Source organism: Teleopsis dalmanni, chromosome 2 (genome assembly GCF_002237135.1).
Source record: "Teleopsis dalmanni isolate 2A chromosome 2, ASM223713v2, whole genome shotgun sequence".
Lineage (NCBI taxonomy): Eukaryota > Metazoa > Arthropoda > Insecta > Diptera > Diopsidae > Teleopsis > Teleopsis dalmanni.
In genome coordinates this window covers 245,117,687-245,125,505 of record NC_051847.1, presented here as the reverse complement: position 1 = coordinate 245,125,505, position 7,819 = coordinate 245,117,687, and the positions used below count along the sequence as shown (strand labels likewise).

At 38.5% G+C, this 7,819-nt stretch overlaps 1 long non-coding RNA gene across 1 annotated transcript; it reads right to left on the bottom strand.

The window, feature by feature from the left end:
• Nucleotides 1-4,504: 4,504 nt before the first annotated feature.
• On the bottom strand, nt 4,505-4,696 carry LOC119679704. Its single transcript, XR_005252419.1, has 2 exons — nt 4,623-4,696; nt 4,505-4,560 (listed from the first exon to the last, which is right to left on the bottom strand). It is a non-coding gene; the product is annotated as an uncharacterized LOC119679704 (long non-coding RNA).
• Between the last annotated feature and the right edge of the window lie 3,123 nt (nt 4,697-7,819).

Below are 7,819 nucleotides of genomic sequence, written 5' to 3'. Positions count from 1 at the left end.
AAAATTTAGTTTCTACATATACATAAGTAAAAGTCAGGTCAGTTAGCACCGCACCACATGCATATTTACTTGCATCTGTTGTTATGCAAAAAATCTGGATATTGCAGAATATTAGGGTTTATTAGTGCTTCTTTCAGATATTTGAATGCCCTTTCACATTCCGTTGTCCATTCGAATAATGTATGTTTCTTACAGAGTCGTTTTATTTCTTCATCATTTTTAGGAGTAGGATAATCTCGAGAAGGCAATGGCCATCATTCTTTGGAATGAATTAAGTGCTATTTTCATGCCATAGGGTGATAGTTTAAATCTAAATGAACCTTTATCTGTTGAGAATGACGTAGTGTCTCTCGAATTTTCATCTAATTCTATTTGATGAAATCCAGATGTTAAATCTAACCAAGAAAAATATTTTATTTTGCCTAATTGATCGAGTATATCATCAATTCTTGGCAATGGGAATTTGTCTGCAATTAGTTTTTTGTTTATATTCCTGTAATCTACCATTAATCGCCATCGTTTCTCATTACTTCCTGGTAATGACTTTTTAGGTACTAGTAATATCAGGCTGTTGTATTCTGATGCTGATGGTTCCACTATATCGTCGCAAACTAACTTTTCGGCTTGTTTTGTTATTTCGTCTTTATGTGTCTGCGGTATTCTGTAATTTTTTACATATGTGGGTTCATAATTATTCAATCTCAACTTTTGTTTGTAGAAGTTGTTAACAGATATTTAATCTGTTTCTAGTATAAATATATCAATATATTTTCCACATAATTATTGCAAGTCGGATTTTATAAAGGTTGAGAAATTTTTAGAGAGTTTTTCTAATTTTTGGTCATTTCATTGGGATGATTGGATTGACACCTTATTATAATCGTGTAGACTTTCTATTTTTAGTTTAACATTGTGTATTAACACTGATTTGTTTGTTGTATTTATAACTCTGACCAGAGCGGGTTCACTTTTTGCAATTGTCTTTGCTATATATATTCCTTCCTGAATTGTTTGGTTTAGAATTAAAACCTCTGCTTCTGCAGTGTCAATATTGAATTGTCTAATGACTTCGGTTCTTGGCGATATTGCTATAATATCGCCATTTGACATTGGTATTTCTAGGTCATTGAAATTGTCTGGTCTTACTATTATCCAATATTGGTTTTGATAATAATCAAGAATACAATTGTATTTTTTAATAAAATCTAAACCAATTATTCCATTGGTTGGAATAGGAAAGTTATTATCTACCACATAAAATTCATGTGGAATTAATATATTTTTAAATTTTAAATCCGTGTCTATTTTTCCAATTGTTTTTGTTTCACCTTGCCCTATGCCGTGTAGGATTGCTATTTCTTGCGTAGATAGTTCACACAAGTTTGAAATCTGGTCCTCTTTAATTATTGAAATATCTGCACCTGTATCAACTATAAGTGATGATTCATTATTGTTAAGTGTGATTTTTATTTTAAGAAGGGATGGTAAATTTAATTTTATATTAAAGACTTTACTATTATTTATTTTGTTTACTGAGTACTTGGGGTTTCCTTGTTTTCTATATTGTATGTTAATCTTACATTCCTATACTGGCTTGGCTTAGAACTCCTGGTCGTAAACTAGGGATCCCGGGAAGGGTGCTTCTGTTAGAAGTATAAGTGATTTTCGCAGGCTTTAATTGGTGTAAATGTCATCTGGTCGTTTTAGAAGCCCAATGGAATTAATGTGGCACTTCGAGATAACTGTGTATTTTAGCGCTACTGCTTAAGCTTTAAATCTCAGAGCAAAAGGTTTCCGTGATTATTTTCTTGTCCTACTAATTTCCTTATTGTAGGCTGTGAGAGCATTCTCATAAGTATCCCATTCATCATAGGCCTTGATAAAGAGTCTCAGCGATTTGACTATAAGTTTTGCTAATTTGTTGTTCTACCATGGTGCACTTCTGTTGTCGGTCTTAGTTTTCATCAGACAGGACCCATGGTAGGCATGTATAATAGTTGTGCCTAAGGCAACATCAGCCATTTCTAAATCATGAAGACTTAGAAAAGCAACTCTACATGGTAGGCACCTTGACGTGGTGTAGGGGCTTAGCGACTAATCGTACTATAAATGTGAATATTCGCAATCACCTGGCATTTGTCATATGACTGTGAATTTTTATCGTTTCTAGAACGAGGTGTACAACCAAGATTTACCTTTAGGTAGTTTTGTGTTGTCATGTAGTCTATGTTTTCACGTAGTTGTGTTTTTGTTATTTTAAGTAGTAGAAGTAGTAGTTATTTCATGTGTAATGACTGACGTGGTCCGAATGGCTAGTACAACATCTTAGCATCTCGGGGTGCAGATGAGTCTTTGCATTTTGGTGCTACTCATTAAGTTCGTCAGTCATCCGATCAGCCTTTAATGGAAGTGTAGTTGTTTGTAGGATCGATGACCCCAAAGCAGTTAGGTTATGTATCTGCTGGTTTTGAAGTCGCCAGCAACTGGGCGGGGTGAAGGAAAACACCTTGGGTTTGATTGAAGATATGAAACAATCTGTAGTTTTTGTCCCTAGTCTAAAATTTTTATATAAGGATGTATGGTGTAGTATGTGTGAATGTATGAATGAGACCTGAACAACCCCCCAATCTACGGTGGAACAGCTATGCCTGTAGGAACTTGGTCACGGGGCTAGTGATGACCTTAATAGCGAATTGCGGATACCAGGCGACCTCCGCTTTCAATTTGCATTCTGTCGGTAAATGGGCTCTGCCGATGGCGACTGTTCCCTAATACTCGTGGGATATGTTATGGATACATCTAATAAACAAACAAAATTGGATGATGCTACCCTTATCGCATCAAACACTACTGCTGTCGGGCAGGAAATTAACAACAACCAGTCGACTGTTGAGTCACAGGTCAATGAACCTTTTGTAGATGGTGCTGTTGGGCATATCTGCAAAAATGTACACGCTGTTGAAAATGTTGTTTTTCCACAGTATACTAATGCTAGTAGCACAGAAACTGAAGGGTCTGATGCTGCCATTGACATTGATGGAGTCAGTCTCTGTTCTGAACAGTCAGGTGCTACTGTTGTCAATGTTAGTATGAAAGGGATCAGTTTACATGACCAGAAGGGTTTTATAAAACTGAACTCAATGCAGAAGAAGAGGTTAAAGGCTTAAATGAGCCAGGGACACTCTAGGGATGTGGCCCTAGACATGGTGTCTAAACTTCCAACTCGTGAGCTTTACCTGACGACATGATCATGCCAGCTGGTAAGAAACCAAAGCAGAATACCTCGATTCAGGGATCGAGTAAACCCTCTTTCAGCCAAGTAGCAAGTCAGGCCAAGGGGATCAAATTAGGATTTGTACCTTTTGATTTGGCTAAGTGCCCCCTAAACAGGGAACATATTGCACAGGTACAGGAGGCCATAATTGAGACTGCCATAGAGTTGGCGTCAGACGTGGTTAAACCAGAATTTGAAGATTGTTTCCCTCGCACGGGATGGCTCATGGTGGTGTGCACAAATAACCAAACGGCTGAATGGGTCCGTAAAAATGCGGCAGCTATTGCAACAAAGGCTAAACTGGACGCCAAAGTGGTTGAAGAGCCGGAGTTCCCAAAAACACACCTGGTGCGAGAATACTTTCCACACAGTTGCGATTTTAAAAACACCAAGGTTCTTGCCACAATTGAGGCCCAGAACAGGATGAAAGCAAGCACCTGGAAAGTATTACAGCGGTCCGCAGAAGGTTCACTGCTCCACAACTCACTGGTCCAAAGTGGAGGTAGAATAGCATATCGCTTCAGCCATGTCAAGCTACTGCATAAAGCTAACAGTATGACAAGGGAGGGGCAGTCAGAACAACGGCCTGTGGAACAAAAGGTTCCAAACAAACTCCAGCTCACAAGGACGGAGAGACAGAAAGTGGAGCACGTGGTCCCACAATCAATACTTGCGTCTACTGTGACTCCCAATGAGGCCCCAACTACGAGTAGAGCCGCCATTCAAAAAAGGCTTTCAATGCGGCCAGCTGTGGATGGAGCATTAACAACTCCAAAAGAGCGCCAGAAGGAAAGAGGGCCACGAAGAGCTCGACTTCAGAAGGAAGTCGAACGCTCTCTTAATAAAACAACCAAAATCAGCACCACAGGGGTGTTACAGGCGAACCTGCACCACGCGAAAGGAGCATCGGCTACCTTGTGCAGGACCTTCGCAACAAAAGGACTGGCCATAGCGCTTATCCAGGAGCCATGGACACTAAGTGGGCATACAAAAGGCCTTCAACATCAATCAAGTAAGTTGATATATACCTAAACGTGACATAGAGTCTCCTAGAACTGCTATACTGTAATGTATATGCGTTAGTTATATAGGCAATGCATACAATTAATATAATAATAAGTGGTTCTATATTTAAATGCGCAGTGTATACAAAAATACACTAATTGTTTCCAAGCGCATTGCATTGTTTACAAACAAATGCACAATTCCACACAAGGAATATAAGTTTTGTTTTTGCCGCGAATACATGCGTCTCGAGTGCGGTCCGCTAGTTCGGTATATATTTCCTGCAATTGAAGTGTTGTAACAACAAAAAGTTCTTAAATGCGGTGGAATATAATGTACTCACTTGGAGCGATAAAGAGCTGCAGCCGATAAGTGTTATTTTTTAAAAAAATTTCATTTTAAATTATTCAACTTTTTGAATTTACATATTTTGTTTTTATTTTTATTGAATTTGTTTGACTTTGTGCGCTTTTTTGTTTTGCAAAATAATTGCACACATATAAAATCAGCTGATAGAGACAGCAATTGAAATTATTAAACAGAAACATTATAAAGTGAATAAGTGTTACAAAACGATCAAATAATTAGATCAATTGTTACACAAAAACCTAAACAATCGTGTAATCTTGTACACTGATTTAGCAATTTAGCAGAATATTTTAATTTAATTAGCAAATTTTAAATTTATTAGCAAATTTTAATTTTTACTTGAATTTGAAATTTTGAGCATTTGAAATTTACAGGTATTAAATTATTTTAATTAAATTAATTTAGGATACCCTTTTAATTTAATTAAATTTAATTAAATTAATAGGGTATCGAAAAGGTATGAGTGGGCAAAAAACATCACCTCTGCGGAGACAAAACGCAGTACAAAAAACAATGGAGAAGGAGGTATTAAACATACCTTTATCCCCCAAGCCTGATGATAGCGTAGAGGATAAGCTGTTACAACTATCTGCGATGATGGAATCACAAAGGCATATTAATAAGGATATGCGGGATCTGCTTGCACAGATAGTTAAGATGTATAAGACGGAACAAGAAAGGGGGCCACAAGTGCCGTTGGTGGCTAAGAGTGTAGCTTCCATTAGCGTGCAAACTCAGGGAGCACTAAAGCGTGCTGCGAAAGAAAAACCGAACGGTCCACCACCCAAAGTCCAAATTAGAGAAATTGGAAGTAAGGAGCAGGAAACGAATTTTCACAAATGGCAGCTAGTGCAAAAGAAAAAAGGGAAAACTGTGCCAAATCTGGACCTCATTAAAGCGCCTAGAGTAAAACCGGAAGCAATTCTCATTAGTAAGACGGCAGACAAGTCTTACGCTGAAATGTTAAAGATCATTAAAACAAAACCAGAGCTACAAGAATTCGGAAAAAACGTGAACAAAATCCGAAAAACTAAAGAGGGGGAAATATTGATTCAGCTTACCAAAGAAGCTGGAAATTTAGCGAAGGACTTCTGCAATGAAATGAAAAACACACTTCAGAATTGTGCTAGTGTAAAATCTTTAACACAGCACACCCTAATAGAATGCAGGGATTTGGACGAGATAACATCCAACGAAGAGGTGCGCGCGGCGATTGCTGATCAATTTCCAGCAATAAATGTAAGTGACATCAACGTCAAGTTTTGGCGTGCAGCAAGGGACAGCACAAGATCAGCAATTATTGACCTTCCTACTAAGGATGCCAGTATATTGATTGCAGCTGCCTCAGTCAGAGTTGGCTGGGTACGCAGTAGGATCAGAAAGCATATCACACCCATGAGGTGTTTCAAATGTCTTCAATTTGGACACGCTGCTAGACAGTGCAAAAGCGATAATGACAGATCAGGCACATGTATGAGATGTGGACAAGATGGTCACAGGGCAAAAACGTGCTCGGCGCAACCAAAATGCATCCTATGTCCGGAAAACTGCAACGGTGGCAATCTACACTACTCAAAAAGTTCCAAATGTGAATTCTACAGGAAGGCTATACAGGAGCTTAAGTCCAAAAGATGATTAAATTTCTGCAATTGAACCTAAATCGATGCGAAGCTGCCCAAGACCTTTTATCCCAAACAGCTTTGGAATTAAAGACAGATGTACTCATAATTAGTGAGTTTTACAAATCAAAAGAAACCTCCAAATGGGTACAAGATACTACTGCAAAGGCTGCCATTTGGCTAGGACAGGACATAGTGTTTGAACCAAGAGTATTGATACAAAAAGAAGGTCTAGTACTTGTCAGAATCCGGGGTATCTATGTGTGCAGCTGTTACATATCCCCAAATATCTCCCAAGAGAGATTTGAAGAGTTTCTTGATAGGCTATCAGGAACAATCAGAAACAAAACTCCCATCATTGTTGCAGGGGATTTCAATGCTTGGGCAGTCGAATGGGGCAGTAGTAATACAACGCGCCGAGGTAGAGCCCTATTAGAAACGTTTACCTCACTAAACCTAATACAACTGAACAATGGGCATAGCCCAACGTTCGATAATGGTAGAGGCGTTTCCTACATAGATCTCACCTTTGTCAGCCCGTCATTAGTAAGGGGTTCGCAATGGAATGTAACAAACCACTACACCCACAGCGACCATCATGCAATTCTTTTTTCCTTATCGCTAAAAGAGAAGTTTGTTTTGAAAAAATCGCAGAGAAAAGCACAGCAAATAGGCTGGAAAACTAAGTATCTTGACACAGAGATAATGGAATTCATGACCGAAAACATGAGTTTCGGAGTCGGGGATGCTTTTGAAAAATCAAATCACCTTATGAAGGAATTATGCAACGTCTGTGATGCATCAATGCCAAGAAAAGGCAAAGGTAATGGGCGCCCATCAAACTATTGGTGGACGGAAGAAATAGCTTTACTAAGATCTCAGTGCTTTGCCTCCCGTAGGCAATTCCAACGTCACAGATCGGGAGTAGATGCGGAAAGGCTTCTACAAAAATACCGAGAGAACAGATCTAAACTTAAAAAGGCAATTATTAGGAGTAAGAATCAAGCTTTTCAAACTCTGATCAATGATGTAGACCAAAATGTCTGGGGCGATGGCTACAAAATAGTAATGCGTAAATTTAAGAGGTTAAGAGGCTCGGTACCTTCATGTCCTAAAATAATGGCGAATATCGTGAAACATTTGTTCCCAAAAAAGGGAGAACTTAGAATTTTAATACCGATAAACACCGATTTAAATGAGATACCTCCGGTTACAAATTCTGAAGTCATAGCCGCTTCTTCCAGAGTTAAGCCCAATAAATCTCCTGGTTTGGATGGAATCCCCAATACTGTACTGAAGAAGGCAATACAAAAACAAGCTTCTATATTTACGGATGTTTACAACAGCTGCCTACAGGAAGGAATCTTCCCTTCGTGTTGGAAAAAGCAGAGATTTGTGCTTATTCCTAAAGGTAATAAGTCCCCAGAACTGCCATCATCTTATAGACCTTTATGCTTATTAGACACTGCAGGTAAGGTCCTTGAAAGAATTATAAGTTCTAGATTAGAAAAATTCACAGAGGCAAGTCAGGGTCTATCAAATAACCAATTTG